Here is a 17,128-nt window from a genome sequence, read left to right on the forward strand (position 1 = left end):
AAATGATGTAGTCAGTCCAGGAGCCTGCCCTAGTGGGGTGTGGATTGTCCAGTCCCTTGCAGGTGATCCAGCATGATTTTTAAAATCATAATACACAAGATGTTTATACATAGAAGACACAAAAAGTTGAAAGTACACATTGCACATGTTAGACACAGTGATATATAATAATACCAACAAGGAAAACCCCTGCTGCCTGAAAACTATCATTAAAGTGCTAATTATCACTGATATATATACACACACACACAAAAACCCACTACCCACGGGACAGAACACAAGAGTGTCAAATCAATAACATCAAATGTATTATATTAAATCACAAAAACATAAATATATGAAGATTAATAAATAATAATGAATTAAAAAATTGCCCTGGTGCAACAGACACACTACAACACACCCTTTCAGTCAGACCAATACATACTCATACATTCACATATATCCTAAAAAGCATACAAATCCAACAGACTCTCAAAATAACATTCTAATAATACCCACCCCTCAACAACAAAGTTGATAGCACCAGGAAACCACGGATAGCCAGTTGATGGAATAGTGATGTGAATACAGTATCATTTCAACAATTGAGTGCAATAGTTGGTACAATTCATTTATACAACATTCTTTTTTCGTTGACATAAATGAACAAACTCAGGGGGGGGCTAGAGAAAACAAGGACTCCAGCGCAGACACTCGTTTTGGTGTGTGACCCCGATCTTGGGTCTCACCTTCTTCAGGACGCAATCACTTAGGAAGACAGAGGAGGATGCGCCTGGACTGAACAAGCAAGGATCACATCCACGTCGAAGAAAATAATGGTGGAAGTCCGGCTGGAGGCCACGGAGACTTATCTTCCTGGCTAAAAACTAGGACAAGGGGCCGGTCCCAACACTTAAATCATTGAAGATGGAGGTCGCCACACAGCAAAGGGTTGATAAGGTGGGGGACCAGGGCCTGGCCTGGTACCCCACCGTTAGGCCAGATAAGGAATCGGATACTCCTATTGAGATACTTCAAGACAAGGAGAGCCGGAAAGCTGCACCATGCACGCAAACACACGTCCTTCTCGTCCAAGAAACACGTTGTCGATAAATCAGAATAAGGTCCCCTTTAACAAACAATCGTGACACATGAAACAGAGACAAGTGTAGAAGGAGCATCGTAAAATCATGCTTTAAAACATGAGATGAAGAAAACACATTTATAAGACAACACCACTAATACATATAAACAAATAGAGGTAATGAATTGTAATGCACATCTTGCTTATTAACATATATTGATGAGAATTGTGTTGCTATGTGAAGTGGCCTAGTGCTTTCCATGCTTTTTGCTGAGAATGCACCGGTTAGAAAACTCGGTGCAAAGATGTGTAGCAATGAAATACAAGCTAAATATTTAGCAAAATGATTTTAGAGACATTATAGTTATGAAATATTAGATACTATATTGTAGAATGAAATTTGAAAAATGTGCATTTATATGAATATCATAACATTTTGTGGTAGTAGGGTATTTCTAGCATTAGCCGTTTCCATGTAATAATATTTGTGAACGTTTATACATTCTTCATTTGAATTGATTTAATTTCATTATATTCGAAGTAAAGGTTAAAGCTCATTTAATTTAAATGTGCAATGCTAACTTAAAGGCCTTTTTAATGCTTTTTACAAGTGCTGACCTTTCTCCTGATTTAATACAATGGATCATTATTTTCCAGTGAAAAGTTACGTATTTGTTCTGGACATGGCTACACCATGGCATTCTTGTATGCTTCTTCAACGTCCACAGTGAAATATTCCTGTGGGAATAGAATTTCAGCTATGCTATACATCACTACTTTGTATTCCTCTTCTAGCAATGTTAGACTTGTGAGGGCTCTCAAGCTTTTGTTTCTCATGACTAGCATGGGAAACTATTTGATACTGCGAATGCTTTAGGTGCCACTATGTGACCATGGACATGTGATAGTCTTTCCATGGAGGTGTGATGCCACGCCACCGGACATTGCTAAAACTCTATAAAAAAAGAAACCACAAAGGATGGGTGCTGAAGGCCATTTATTTTTGCTTCTTGACAAGAACGCTATTGATTTTTCCCACTCGAGGCCCGGATGCTATGCTGACCGATCTTTTACTTGGACTGTTTGTTGATGCTACAATCGGTAACTCATGGACTGAGACCTTCTTTGCTGAACCATTTCTATTTTTCAATTTCCCCTTGTACCTTTAGCTCCGAGCCCATGGACTCGCCCCTAATAGACATTAAGTCTGAACCTTTCCCTTTTTTGTAGGACCTGAGCTGTTAGAAACTTGAACTATCCTTCTGCCTTAAGGGTAGCAGGACTCTATAACTTTGCAAACTGAATTTTATAACCACTCAACAAAGATTTACCCAAATATTTGGTGCTTTAATGCAAGCTGTGATATTGTTGACCGAAGTCCTTAAGAAATTGCTTATTTTAATGAATTTTGATTCTTCAATACAATAAACAAATTAATCTAAATTTGCCCGAGTCTAATATTGAATCATGTTGGTTCTCCCATTGAAACTGTGCTATTGTATTGATGTTTTAAATGCGTAGTAGGGATAATCAACTAGCTCTATCAGAACATCAGGCTTTGCTTCTTTTGTTCTGTGTTGCTATTGCGGAGCTATTGGTTTGCACATTCCTCACTTAACTTCTTTAGGAAGTTGGGTCTTTCCATTGCTAGTCTTTATATCTACCATATGGTCTTGAGAGTGGTATATCTAAATCTGAGTTCAAATCTGTAAGTTGGCCGTCATTTAATTATCCTTGTTAAATAGCTAGCGTGGAGTGTGGTCACCCTAAATCCCATCCCCCCCTATTGGTGGAGAAAGATTCCTCAGAGGATCATTGTCTCTGTGGTAATGGAAATGCTTCAGCCTGTCTCATCATAAAGGGTCCAGTAAGGTTAAAGGAGTAAGGAGAATAAGCATATGAATAAAGAAAAATATATGCACGCTTCCCGCTGCAACACTGGCAATCTTAGATCACTGTAGTTCTATACTTCTCACTTCCTGCCAGGCCAGTTTTAAACAAGGCACAAAATGGAGTGAGTTGTCATACTTCAAGGGCCCCTGTCTGTGAAGAACAAGGGTGCCTCGTTCATCTGGCACCCAGGCCTGAACCTGGTGACCAGTGTGCTCGGAATCTCTCACTGGCTTCAGCCCTCGTCCGTCCAACTCACTATGAACAAGTACAGATCCCCTGTCCTTTTCTAGGCGGCAAAGGGGCTGAATGGATTGGTGGGCTCCACCTAGACCTGGTTGTCGGGATCATGTATGCCCCTGTGGAAGCCCACTCATCCTTTTCTAGGGGCATTGAAACTTGTAGTTTCCCACTTGTGTGCCCCAGCAAGTCCTGGGTGGGAGGGGTGATAACCCTGTGAGAGTTAGGATGATATTGGAATAGCAAGCATCAGCTGCCCAACTCCCTCTGAACTCTCTGCAGTTCACATCAGAAGGAGTCATTTGGGCCTAGAAGCCCATCACATGCAAGTCAATCCCCGACATTTTTAGGAATATGGAATGTGGAATACCTGTGGCTGCTTTGCCAGTCTGACCATTGCCAGCCTGCAAACTGGGAGAGCCTGCAGGGGCATGGCAAGGTGGTGCAGTGCAGATCAGCCTGCCCAGGAAACAGTGCACATTTGCTTCTGTGTTAAGACTTGGGAATGGTGGCCAAATGGGTGTTGCAACGTAGCTCTCTTCTCCTGCTGGAAGAGTTTGGAAGGGAGTGAGTGGAGCACCCCGGGGCCTAGGCCACAGAGGGTAGCATCTTAGGCTAGGGGTAGATGTTGCACTCCCCCTACAGGCGAACAGCGGGGCACAACACTTCTCTAAAGTGTGGAAAGGTCTCAACTCTCAGTCTCGGCTGATGTTTCTGACCTTACAGTCATAAGAACTATCTCCCATTTTCCCAAGTGTGAACAGCTTGACTGAAACACTGATGGCGCTCTTTGAGTGTCAAGTTGAATGTGCTCTTACTAGACAGGCCTTTCATAATACTATTTTCATTCCTCTTTTCTCATTCTCAATAAATGTTCTTAGGCACCTGTGTTAAGAGGACTCAGGTGTGAATACCACCGATCCCTCACACTTTCCAGTGGTACGCCATTGGCTAACTCTCGGAAGAGGAGCTTGCATGTGTTTGTACTGACTTGGAAGAAGTCAGCAATGTCACTCCTGATTGCATCTTTTTGTGTGGTCTTTGCAATGTATGTGATTGTTTGAGAGTGGTATTTGCTAGCTTGGATCCTAGCCCTTCTCCAACCACTGATGAGGCAACTTCCAGGGATGCAGTGTTCCCAGTTCTCGTAATTTAGTAGTATGGTGTTATGGCAGTTCCAAGTGCTTCAGGGGCATCTATATCTCCATTTGTGAAAACCCTTCTTGCTGCTCACTAGGCCTAATATCCGGTAACAGTTTGTTCAATCAATCAATCAATCAATCAATCAGAGTACTTGTAAAGCGCACTATTTACCCATGAGGGTCTCATGGTGCTGAGGGGTTGGGGGGAGGGGGGGTTGCTGATACTGTTCGAAGAGCCAGGTCTTGAGGAGTCTTCTGAAGGCAAGTAGGTCTTGGGTCTGCCATATGTGGTTGGGGAGGGTGTTCCAAGTCTTGGCGGCGACGTAGGAGAAGGATCTGCTGCCGGAGGTCGTACGTTGGATGCGGGGGACAGCGGCGTTGGCAGGTGGGGGTGTGGAAGCTGAGTCTGCTGCTGTTCAGATAGGATGGTACGGTGTTGTGGAGTGCTTTGTGTGCGTGGATGAGGAGCTTGAAGGTGATCCACTTGTCGACAGGGAGCTAGTGTAGGTCTCTTAGGTGGGGGGTGATGTGGCTGTGGCGGGGGACGTTGACGATCAATCGGGCGGAGGCGTTTTGTATACGTTGTAGTCGTCATAGGTGTTTGGCTGGGCTTCCTGCATAGAGTGGGTTGCCGTAGTCCAGTCTGCTGCTGATGAGGGCTTGGGTCACCGTTCTTCTTGTTTCGGTCAGAATCCACTTGTAGATCCTGCGGAGCATGCGGAGGGTGTTGTAGCTGGAGGAGGAAATGGTGTTGACCTGTTTAGACATGGGGAGGTTGAATCCTAGGTTGCGTGCATAGTCTGTGGGTATTGGTGCTGTTCCCAGTATGGTCCACCACCTTGAGTCGTTCCAGGCTGAGGGGGTGGGTCCGAGGATGAGGACAGGGGCAGCTCTAGGCTCATGGTGGCCCTGTGCAGGGAGCGTAGGTAGGGGGCCCCGGAAGAGGGAGGCCGGGTGGGGCGGCGGAGGGTCAGGGTGTTTGGAAGTGGAACAGAGCCGGAGGCCACCAAATCCCTGCATGGGGCCGCCACGCAAATATGTATCCATCCTCAGAGGATTATTATATTAAGGATATATATTGGCGTGGAGGCCCCTGGGGTTTGGTGGGCCTGTGCAGGTGCACAGCTTGCACATGCCTTAGGCCGCCCCTGATGAGGACCTCCATCTTGTCCGAGTTCAGCTTTAGACGGCTGCTCTTGATCCAGTCGGCAAGGGCCTTCATTCCCTTGTGGAGGTTGGTTTTGGCGGTGTGTGGGTCCTTGGTGAGGGAAAGGATGAGCAGGGTGTCATCGGCGTAGGAGATGATGTTGAGGTCGGGATAGCGGGTCACTTGTGCAAGGGGGGGCCATGTAGACATTGAACAGCGTTGGGCTGAGGTATGAGTCCTGGGGGACGCCGCAGATGGTGTTGGTGGCTTCGGATCGGAAGGGTGGGAGGCGGACTCTCTGGTTTCTGCCTGAGAGGAAGTACGTGGTCCAGTCAAGGGCCTTCTCTTGGATTCCGGCTTCTAGGAAGCGTGTTTTTAGAGTGCGATGGCATACCGCGTCGAAGGCGGCTGACAGGTCCAGGAGGATGAGGGCTGATGTTTCGCCGTTGTCTAGTTGGCACCTGATGTGGCCTATTGCGGTGATGAGGGCTGTCTCAGTGCTGTGGTTGCGTCTGAATCCGGACTGGGACGTGTCCAAGATGTTGTTGTCTTCCAGGTGGCGGGCCAATTGCATGTTGACGATTTTCTTGATGACCTTTGCCGGGAACGGGAGCAGGGAGATGGGCCGGAAGATCTTGAGGTCCTTGGGGTCCGCTTTGGGCTTCTTGAGGAGACCGTTGATTTCGGCATGCTTCCAGCTTTCTGGGAATGTCGCTGTTTTGAAGGAGATGTTGATGACCTTCCGTAGTTGGGGTGCGATGGCTGCGTCTGCTTTGTTGAATACGTGGTGTGGGCATGGGTCTGACGGAGATCCTGAGTGGATGGAGTTCATGACCTTGCGTGTCTCGTCTTTGTTGACGTTGGACCAGGAGGTCAGGCGGTTGGCGCTGGTAGTGTTCACAGGGGAGGTGGAGTCTGGCATAGTCGGGCGGTCGTGGTGTTGAAGCTGTCGTGGATGTCAGCGATCTTGCGGTGGAAGAAGATGACTAGTGAGTCACACAGTTCTTGTGAGGGCGGGATGTCGTTGGCGTTGGTGCTGGGGTTGGAGAGTTCCTTTACGATTCTGAAAAGCTCTTTGCTGTCGCGTGCGTTGTTCTCTTAACTGTCTTTGAAGGAGGATCTCTTGGCTAATCTGAAGAGGTGGTGATGTCTGCGGGTGGCGTCCTTGTGGGCTGCGTGGTTGTCCGGTGTGCGTTCATGGAGCCATATCTTCTCCAGTGTCCGGCATGTGCGTTTGGAGGTCTGGGGCCCGTCAGTGAACCAGGTGGATCTCTTGCTGGCGTGCTGTTTGAGGGTTTCTTGAGCGGAGCGAGGGTTTTGGCGCAGTCGTCGATCCACTGTCTGAGGTTGCGAGCTTCGGCGTCTCGGTTGGTGGGGTTGGTAGGTGGATTCTGGGCAAGGGTGGTGATCCGCTGGTCATCGGTGACTTTGCTCCAGCAGCGTCGAGGCAGTTGTTGGGTGCGGTGGTGCGTGGTTGCTTTCTTGAAAGTGAAATGGATGCAGCAGTGGTCGGTCCAGTGGAGTTTGGTGATGTGGTCGAAGGTGACGTGGGAGCCTGTGGATAAGACGGGGTCCAGTGTGTGGCCGGCGGCGTGGGTGGGTGTGGTGATGAGTTGTCTGAGGCCGAGGTTGACGTGGTTGGCGATCAGGATGGAGGAGTTTGCATCGTTGTTGGCTGGCGAGGTCGGCGATGGAGTCACTGACCTGAGCCTGGGGTCCGGGGGGTCTGTAGATGAGTGTTCCTCTGAGGGTGGTGTTGGGGTCAGTGTGGATCCGAAAGTGCAGGTGTTCAGTAGTGTGGAGGATGTTGTCTGCGTGGGTGGCGACCTTGAGGGTGGACTTGTGAACGATGGCGATTCCTCCTCCGATTCCGTTGGCTTGATCCCTGCGGGTGATCTTGTAGCCATCTGGGATGGCTATGGCGATGTCGGGCGCCGAGGAGTCATTCCACCAGGTCTCGGTCAGGAAGGCCACGTCTGGGGCGGACGGGTCCGTCAGGTCCCAGAGCTCGACGGCGTGTTTGCGAGCAGAGCGGATGTTGAGGAGTATCCAGCGGAGGTGGTTGGATCCAGTCCTTGGAGGTTTGGTGGTTCTATCGCAGGTGAAGCTGCAGGTGTGGCAGGAGAAGGGTCCGTGGGTCCGTTTTGGGGATGCCTGGAAGCAGGTGTGGTTTCGGCCGGTGTTGAGTGCGTGGAGGGTGCTGGCGTCGTAGTGGATTCTGGTGTTGTGGCGTTCGTGGGGTCCAGGGGCTCTGGCACTGGGCGCAGTCCAAGCACGGATGGGCGCAGACGGGCTTGCCCAAGACGCACCTGCAGCGTGCTGTCTGCACGACAGTGGCGCGCCCGCTTTGCGCGCCCGCACAGCAGCCACCACTTAAGGCGAGGTGGGAGGGAGGAGCAGCTGGGAGGCAGGAGAACGGGCGCAAGGAGAGGGGAGTGGCCGGGTGAACAGAGGCGGGAAGCAAGGGGTGTGGACGGCGAGGGGGCCAGAAACCAGGGGGAGACAAATTGGGTCAAGAAATGGCAGGAACTAATCTAGTGCTGGATGTAAGAGCCCGCTGCTCAAAGCACTCTCCAAGTCCTTCTTGGCTTGTATCTTCACCCTGCCCTTGGTGAGTTGTGGCTTTTCTCAGTGTTTGATTCAGTTGAAAACTGTGGGGAAAGAATTGTAAGCTATGGAGAAACAAGGCAGAGTCTTGATGGGAGCTGTGGCTGGGCCCCCTCAGGGCATAATCGGTCTGACCCCCAGATTGTGTGGAATCCGGGGTTCACCATTTGTAACATTGCTCAAGCAACACGGCTTTCATCAAGGAAAATATGTGTACAGCAGCTAGTCGAACAGCAATACTATTAGGATATTATTATTAATTTAAAGGTTCAAACTGGGGTAGCTCAGTAATAAATGAAACAGGTGAACTTTCACACTAGGGTAAAATGAGCAAAAACACGTAAAATTGTAATCGTATAAAAATAAGGATGTGCTGAAACAGTCAGTTATTCTACACTTTATTCGTTAAACAATTTTGTTCGTATATTTCAAAAAATTATAGCTGTAAATCAAATCACAAAATGTTTTCAGAAGCAAGTGGGCTTTGTCTCCATGCTTATTTTGGTGTCAATACATCTGTTTTTGCACCTACATCTGGCAAAGTCTCCTCTGGGATTTGAAACTGGAAACACAACGTTCTGGGCCTTTCCTACAGCTTCGCCCCTGCATGGAACAGTCCAAAATCACCTACATGTATTTTTTTTTTATTTCTTAAGCATTCATCAGACGAAGGTGAAGGTATAAGGGGTGCCAGGGGCGCAACTAGACTTAAACTTGGGGGAGGAGGGACAGCATTTCAAACAGTGGGGCGGGGGCAGCATTATAACCATATCCAAATTACTTGAACGCCGCAGTAGTTTATCTGGGCCATTTGTGGAAAATTAACTTTTAGGGTTCAAATCTTTTATTCGAATTTTCAGAGTTAAAGCCAAGTTAAGCAGTTCGAGAGCGGCGCCGAGATCGGTGTAAATGTCTTCTAATAACACTGGCCTGCAAAATAACATAAACATTCTTAAAACATAACCACCCCCCACCCCCATCGTACTCTATAAGGACAAACCGTCGTCGTGAAAAGAGAAGTTCTAGTACTGGAATTTTATGGCGGCACTGAAGGGGCGAAAATTAACTTTTAAAGTACACTGGCTATGGAACATTATTTTCAGCATAACACGATTTAATATAATGTTTATGGGTTTTGTGGTTCTCAATGATTTACAGCACAATTCATTGCAAATGTTGTCATTTACTACAAGTTGGACTGGTAGACCTAGCACCATTTACAATGCTTTGTTCTACTTTATGTGTCAAAAAAATGGCATGACATATTTCAAACACACTGAACAGGTTGCATTAACCTAATAGGACTTAACAACACTTCTAAGCAGGTATTTGAGCATTCTTCCCTAAAGAAAGCTTTGGAAAATAAGTATTAAAAAGTGCTTCTTAAGCACATTTCTTTAGTTATTGCCATAGTTATGCGGTATTTACATTCACACATAATGTTATGATATTTGGGGAATAAGAGGGGTTGATTTAATAAACAACTCTCTTGCTGTCTGGCAGGGGATACCTCATTCACAAACTCTGAAACTCACAGAATTTTGAAAATGTATGAATTGGTACTGATATAACTCCATTAAATATTCTTGGCTTTGAAATGCTTGGTACGATTATAGCCTGAAACGCAACCCATGTTTGCAAAGATCTGCTGAAATAGCATGCACCCACATCACACATGGAATTCCATTAATGTTTACCAGGTGTATAAGTTACTGCCCCTTGTTTACCATTTTGTACCTAAAGAACTGCCCTTACTACCTCTTGTCCCAAGGGTTATCATGGTAGTGGCAGGATCAAAGGCTAAAAAGCACTCTAAAAGACCTGTGTATTTAGTGTATTTAGTTTACAGGGTTTTATCTCCACCTAGACACTGGGCAGCAAATACCTAGATGCTGAAGAGCCAGGTGTGTGCCAAATGGTCAACGTATGCTGCTATTGGCTACGAAAGGTGGGTGAAGTCACTTCAACCACTTCTGGCATTTTTGTGAATGAAGCCCCATGGCAGTAAATAACTGAGACCCAAACGTGAAACATATCCATGAATGCTAGCAGGAGCAAATTGTACAATGGTAATATCTTTCATGAAAATATTTGGCAACAGTGCATAAAGAATAACTGAAGTCGGTTTATATAGATAGCATGGTCAGTATATTTCTGCATATTCTTGTCCAAAGCAAAGGGAGGTTGAAATAAGACTTCAATTGGCACAATGTCCAGTAGGTGCATGAGAAAGTAACTCTGGGAAGGAGTGTGAATGCATGAGACTGGCCTCTAACAGGAGCATGAGGCTAACTCGGAACAACTATGAAAAGGTTTTAGAGAAACAGGTGTATTAATAGTGTGGGGAAAATACTATGCTGTAGACAAAGTAGTATCGACTCTGTGGTGATAGTCAGGAAATTAGACACAAAAGTTAGACTATGTAAATCTAATCCCACCCTTATTTTATTTTCAGAGGAATAGTATTGTCTTGTCTTTACGGGAAGCCTTTACTTCAAGACAGAAAATGCCTACACTTACTATTACCTGTTTAAAGCACATGCTAATCTCAACTTCTCTCCCCACCCCCTCAACAAATTGTTACAGACATCCTCACCCTCCACTTCTCACCTCGGAGTGACATCACCCCACACCTCAAAGAGCTCCACTGGCTTCCAATCTAGACACAAGCCCTCTTCAAACTCCTTACGCACACCTACAAAGCCTTACACAACATTGGCCCCACGTACCTCAACAACAGTATTCGCTTCTACAAAACTACCAGACACCCCTGCTCAACGGGACTCCTACTCATCCCCTACCTCATTTGCAGAACCAGATGCCCGGATCGTGCCTTCTCCTCCCTCTTTCCTTAGCCCTGGGCTGCCATGTACTTGCCCATCAGAGCCACCTTCTTAGTTATTGAATTCCGCGAGAAATTGAAGACCTGGCTCTTCATCTTGACCCGACACTGGCTTGGCCCTTACATCTCCTACTTCTGTGCTACAATACCATTCCAGGCGAGTCATGCGCTATACAAATACACATATATAATACCAACTTCAACCATGTTGGTGTTTGTTCTCATTTCACCTAATTTCTCCCTCCAACCTTCCCTTCCGGCCCCTCTTCAGCTAAATGTAACTATTACATGGATGCTCAGGAAAGATCTGGCTTTAGATACTCTTGGCCTGATTTAGGGTTATGCGGGCGGGTTACTCCATTACAAACGTGACAGATTTCCTGTCCAATGTATTTCAAGTCCCATAGGATATAAAGGAATTATAATATGGAGGAAGGTATATACGTCACATTTGTGACAGAGTAACCCCATCCGCTAAACTCTAAATCAGGATGTACGTCAGTTTCTGATTCCTAGGGGCTATCTCCGTCCTTATTTCTAACTCTCTTGCTCTCTGCCATCCTCAATATTCTCACTATCACCCTTTACCCCAAATCAACCTTTTCACCTCTCCTGGTCTGTTCTGCCCTCTTCATTTATGATTTGTCCCTTATTCTCTACCTTTTGATGGGATGCCTGTGGCTGGATACATGTTGCTGTGCCTAGGGTAAGATTTGATTTATCCACAAATCCCATTCCGCCTTCCCTCCTAGATGGTGCATCTCAGCATATCTCCTACTCTTGGCTTCGCTTCAAGCTTAAGTGCTTGTGCAAACTTTCTGCAACATGATACAAGCACCCCTCTAGTCATCAAGCCCCACACCAAAATGTCTTCCCTCAGGTCGCACTCGAAACTCACACTCTAACTACTAAGCACAACAATGGTGTGTACAAGTGTCAGTGACTAAATGTTTTCACTTATCTTCGCCTCACTCCACACTTAAGTGCACCTTTGCATGTGTTGTGTCATGACAAGTGAAGCCAATGAGTGCTAACTGCAATATTGTTTGAATCCAGGTTACCCTATAAACCTTCACTCTTCTAAGAAAGCACAACCATAGAAGAAGCAAGCTACCCATCCACCAAAAATTTGCTTCGGGGCACATCAGAGGTATAACACTATAAAATAAAGCAACTACAACAATGCAGCCTATGTTTTACTTGTCAAAATGAGTCTAATTGGATTTGCATTCGCTCTAATGAGTGTTCTTTAGGAAAAGCATATCCAGATGCATTATAACAAATGAACATTTGTACAAAGTATTTCTCAACCTCTGAATGTACAATTGCACAAAACATTTTACATTTAGATTAGTGAATGTACATTCAAAAGGTGCATTTTACAATACTGACACTGCATCACATTTACATCAGGTAACTAAATGTGTACGAAGTAACCAACCATCAAAAAGACATGATTATTCAGGAAAAATAATATTGCAAGCATATATCCTCTTTGAAAAAACATGAAATAGGACACCTATTCAGACTGCATGACTCTACTTTGGTTCTGATTATGACTTCCCAGGGGGCGACTGCCTCCTCCCACCTGACAAAACCTGACACATCGGGGATCTGAATTTATCAGGTGTGATAAATAGCACCAATTGGGAGGTTTTGCCGATAAAAGTGGCATTACATGCAGAATTTGGTGCTTTACACATCAAATCTGATTTTTTCCCCTGGTAAATTTCAACAGGTTTCCCTGCGGAAATTTACCTAAGGGAAATTGAGAGATTGTGGTTCTTGCCACAAAACTTGTAATTTCGATATGTGACATAACAGGAGTAACCGCACATATCAGAATTAACTGGACCAATTGTAGTCGGGCCTTAGCCACTGAAAGTCACTTATTGCAAACTTTTACTCCAGAGTTAACACTATAATCGTGAACACTATAGCACTTAATGAATTCATCAGTCGCGGTCCGTGCAGGTAACAGCGATGAGGCAGTGGGGCTGCGTTGGGGGGATTTCGAAGACGATGCAGAGGGAAAATTAATTATTTATTTTTCCCTCGGCATCGGCCCTCGAAATCCCCCCCAACGCAGCCCCCCCGCCCCACCGCTGTTACCTGCACCGACCAAGGCTGGTATTCACATTGTAAAGATTTTGAAGTGCATCAATTATGGTGCTTTTAAATAAAAAACACAGAACCCTAATCTAATTCTGAATGGGCTTCATTACTTTACAACACATGACAACTATCAATTAAGAGTTAAGGTACTTGTAAAGGACTGTGATTTTCAAAAGCAAGAAGCGGATGCATTTTAATACTTTTAATTTATAGATGCTGTATACCTTTTCTAGAAACAAGTTTTTCAATTTTACAAATTATATAACTTGTGTTCCACAAATCATTTTCTTCAGCATGTTTTACGGTTTGCAGGACTTGAAACCTTCTGTGGTTGTACCCATTGTATCAGTCCTAGAATGATGAAAAGCAGTGATGTCCCTGCTGAAATTAGAGCTTGAATTTTAGATTCCAGTAGTAGGCACATATGCCAAACAGATACATATTTTTATATGTTTTATAATTGTATTTACACAGTGGATCAAAGTGCTTAAGTCATGATGCAATATTTATTTTTCCACTTAAGTAGTTGTACACGTTGAGTTAACTCATACCTAAAAAATAAAACGCACAGCTTATGGGCATTGGCTTTTTAATGGCATGCACTGTTCTAAGTTCAACCCTTCGACTTTGACATCAATAATGCGCTGAACATGAGGGGATGGCGGCAGACGTGACCCACACATGTAGCCACTCAGCGCCGCTCGATTCGCCTTATGCCCCGCCCACTTTCTGTTGCCGGTTCCGGTTTCTCTATGTATGGCGGTTCATGAAGAATGGCTGCCTCTTCACCTTGTTTGCGGCATTGAGACACAGAGATACAGAGCTGGGAAACCGGCCTATGTCTCTCTGCAGGAGGCCGACACCGAGAACGACTTTCTTTCCTGCCGGTGGTCACTCGAGGTTGTAATGTTGGGTGACTTGGTGAGAACAGTGCCCCTCTCGCGGAGCCCCGCCAAAGCGGAGGTGCCATGCTGAGACACGCTGTGGCTGAAGGCTCTGGCTGAAGCACTCCCATTGCGGCCTATGAGCTTCTAAACTTTTATACTGCGTGAAGGACGCTTCCTGCCCGTGGTCAGCTTTGACAGATTTATTCATGCAGCCACTGGGATAACAATTCATCTACATAAGTTGCATAAATTGGCAACTTTTCATCATTGCACATAGATTTTTTTAGTTTGCATTAGGAATTGGTGTAGTACAACCTAATCGGTGCAATTTAGAACTATTCATTTTGCAATTGGAAATTTTCTTGGATGCTCAGTCAAATTTATGTCCTGATTATGACCATGTAATTATACAAAGGTCGAAACGCAGTCGACACAACTGTGGCCGTAATTAATGAAGGACACATTGTCTTGTTTGTTGTTGTTTCAGTGTTGTTCTGAAACTCCCCTTGCTATGTAACCCTTCTGTCTGCCACCTTTCTGGTTCTGTATTTTATAACAAATGTTATGTGTACCAGTATGTATTTGCTGAACTCAATGTTATAAACTTTCTTTTATATTTATATATTAAATACATTTTGCATATTTTTCTAAATATTTCTTATATGGGGTTTTCTCTTGCTTCTCTATTTTTTAACTTTTTTATCCATGTATAGTTGTTTCTTTTTCTTAACATTTGAGTATTGTTATTGTCTGCATGTAAAACTGAAATGTTCATAATACCTTCAACCGCTGTTTGGACTAAATAATGATGAGCAAGATATAGCACTGAAATAAACGCTTAAAGCTGCCACTGTTACCACCAGTCAGACCCAGGCAGTCCTGCTATACCTTACTTTTTTTTTGCTCTGGGCCGGGCTGGACTGGACTGGGCTGAGCAAGGGAAAGGAAGAGGAAAAGCAATTGGAAGCGAACGAAGGCAGCGGCAGCAGGAGTGTGCCAGAAACGCTTGCTATATTTAGCATTTTCATTTGAAGTTCCACTGTTCCACTCTGGATGGGACTATGGTTTTTTTGGCGGCTTGGGCGGCTGGGGCTGAAAGTTGAGTGCTGAGTACTGTTTGAAGGACATCAAGAATTTATGGAAGCACAGCCTAAGTGTTAAGTGCCAAGCATTAACTAAGCTGAAGCATTAGATTTGGCCATTGAACAGCGTGGTGTTCAGTCTTGTTGGACTTGGCCCTCTTGGCAGGGTCATCCCTGAACTTTTTGCCTTCCTCCAATACTCTCTCTGACCTGTTTTTGTCGGTTTATTGACTCTGAGCACTTTACCACTGCTGACCAGTGCTAAAGTGCATATGCTCTCCTTATGTAAAATGTAACTGTGATTGATACTCCTGATTGGTTCATTGGATTGACTGTCAGTCCCCAGTAAAGTGCACCAGGAGTGCCAGGGCTTGTAAATGCCAATACTGCTAGTGGGCCTGCAGCGCTGGTTGCGCCACCCACAGAAGCAGCCTTTTTAAAATGTGTCTAGGGTCTGCCATTGCAGAACCTGCGTGCAGTCTGGTACTGTCATGCTGGCTGGGCAAGTGCTCACACTTGCCAGCCTCTAAACCTTCCCTTAACTTCATATTAGTCACCCCTATGGTAGGCCCTAGGGCAGGGTGCATTGTAAGTGTAAGGTAGGACATGCTCTGATGTGTGTGGCATTTCCTAATAGTGAATTACAGCCAAATTCGTTTTTCACTATTGTAAGGCTACCTGTTCCCTTTAGGCCAGATGGGCTGCAGGAATTATTACACTCTATAATCCCAGCAGGCTCAGGGAGCATGGTAGAAAATAAAGTTTAGTATGCATGAACTCAGAATATTAAAATACTTCTTTTAGTAAAGTTTATTTTAATATCCTGTGTTTGCAACTGCTACTTTTAGAAAGTTAGCATTTGCATGCCTAACCATTTCAGCCCGCCTCTGCTAGTATGTGTATCTGACTGTCTGGGTTGTGTGAGTGACAGGGCTGGGGGATAACAGGTGGTGAATGCAAGGATTACACCTTAGTGGGAGGTAGGAGTGGCCCTGGACTCTTAATCAGGCTGTGCTCTGCCACCACAATGCTGGCTCGGCCCCCTGGGAGCGACTGATGACTCAGCCGGCACCTGGCCCAGGAAGGGCGAAGCACTGTCAACAAGGTACTCCTGGCTGCCCCTGTCCACACAATGCTGGCTCCACCTCCTGTGGAGCGTCTGATGTGCCTGCCTCTCACACTGAAAGCAGAAGTCAGAGTACCCCCAACAAAGTGCTCAGAGACTGAAAGTAAGTATGCAAAGGCCCCCCTGGCCTGTGAGAACAAAGGAAATACAGTATAAAAGTAGGAGCCCTGCTCCTTGTAAATCAGAATCCTGTTTCCCACAAAGAACCTCTGCCCGACTAGAAGGAGAAGAAGACGCTGGAAGGACTGGCCTGCTGCTTGCCTTGCTGAGAAAGGAGAGGAGAAGACTTTTGAAAAGACTTTGCTGCTTTGTGCTAGAAACATTCTCCAAGGGCTTGATTGAGCTTGCCCCCTGAACTGAACCCCAGGACCAGTGGGTTCTCCTGTGCTTTGGCTCGTCCCCTGCCTGAGGCCGAGTATTTCCTCCCGCCGGAGGTGAAGTCTGCCCCCTCTCGCCCCCTCCTAGGGCCGTGGTACCCGGGAGCCAGCCTGCCCCCTTGCCCTTGAGAGCCTCGCTCCGCTCAGAGTCGCTCTCTACCCCAGGGCTAAGGCCGGCCGCTCCTCTACCCCTGTCTGCTACTGGAGTGCTTGAGTGAGATTTCAGCCCCTCCCGCCGGAATCCCGGGGACGCGAGCTATCTGCAGCCTGGACGGCCGCCCGTGCATTCCCTTTGCACCCAGCCGCCTCGCCTTGCTCTGCCCCCCAGGAGAGGCCGCGCCGCACTGTGAAGGGAGCCCCCCTCTGTACCGTCGGTACTGAGGGCTCCCGTGCTGTGCCTTGCCTCCCGGAGATCCTCTGCTTTGAGAAGGGACCCCTCTGCACTGATGAACCGAATCGCACTTGTGCCCAACTCAGCTCAAAATCCTGAAAGAAAGAAGCATTCCTGAAGACATCGGGCTAGGGGCCCGCAAAGTTTTATTTCCCCTTCAGCCTTCCCTGTGCCTTGGCCCAAGAGGCTCCTCTCATCGCCTGTCTGCTCCTCACT

This window comes from Lissotriton vulgaris, chromosome 7 (genome assembly GCF_964263255.1).
Source record: "Lissotriton vulgaris chromosome 7, aLisVul1.2, whole genome shotgun sequence".
Lineage (NCBI taxonomy): Eukaryota > Metazoa > Chordata > Amphibia > Caudata > Salamandridae > Lissotriton > Lissotriton vulgaris.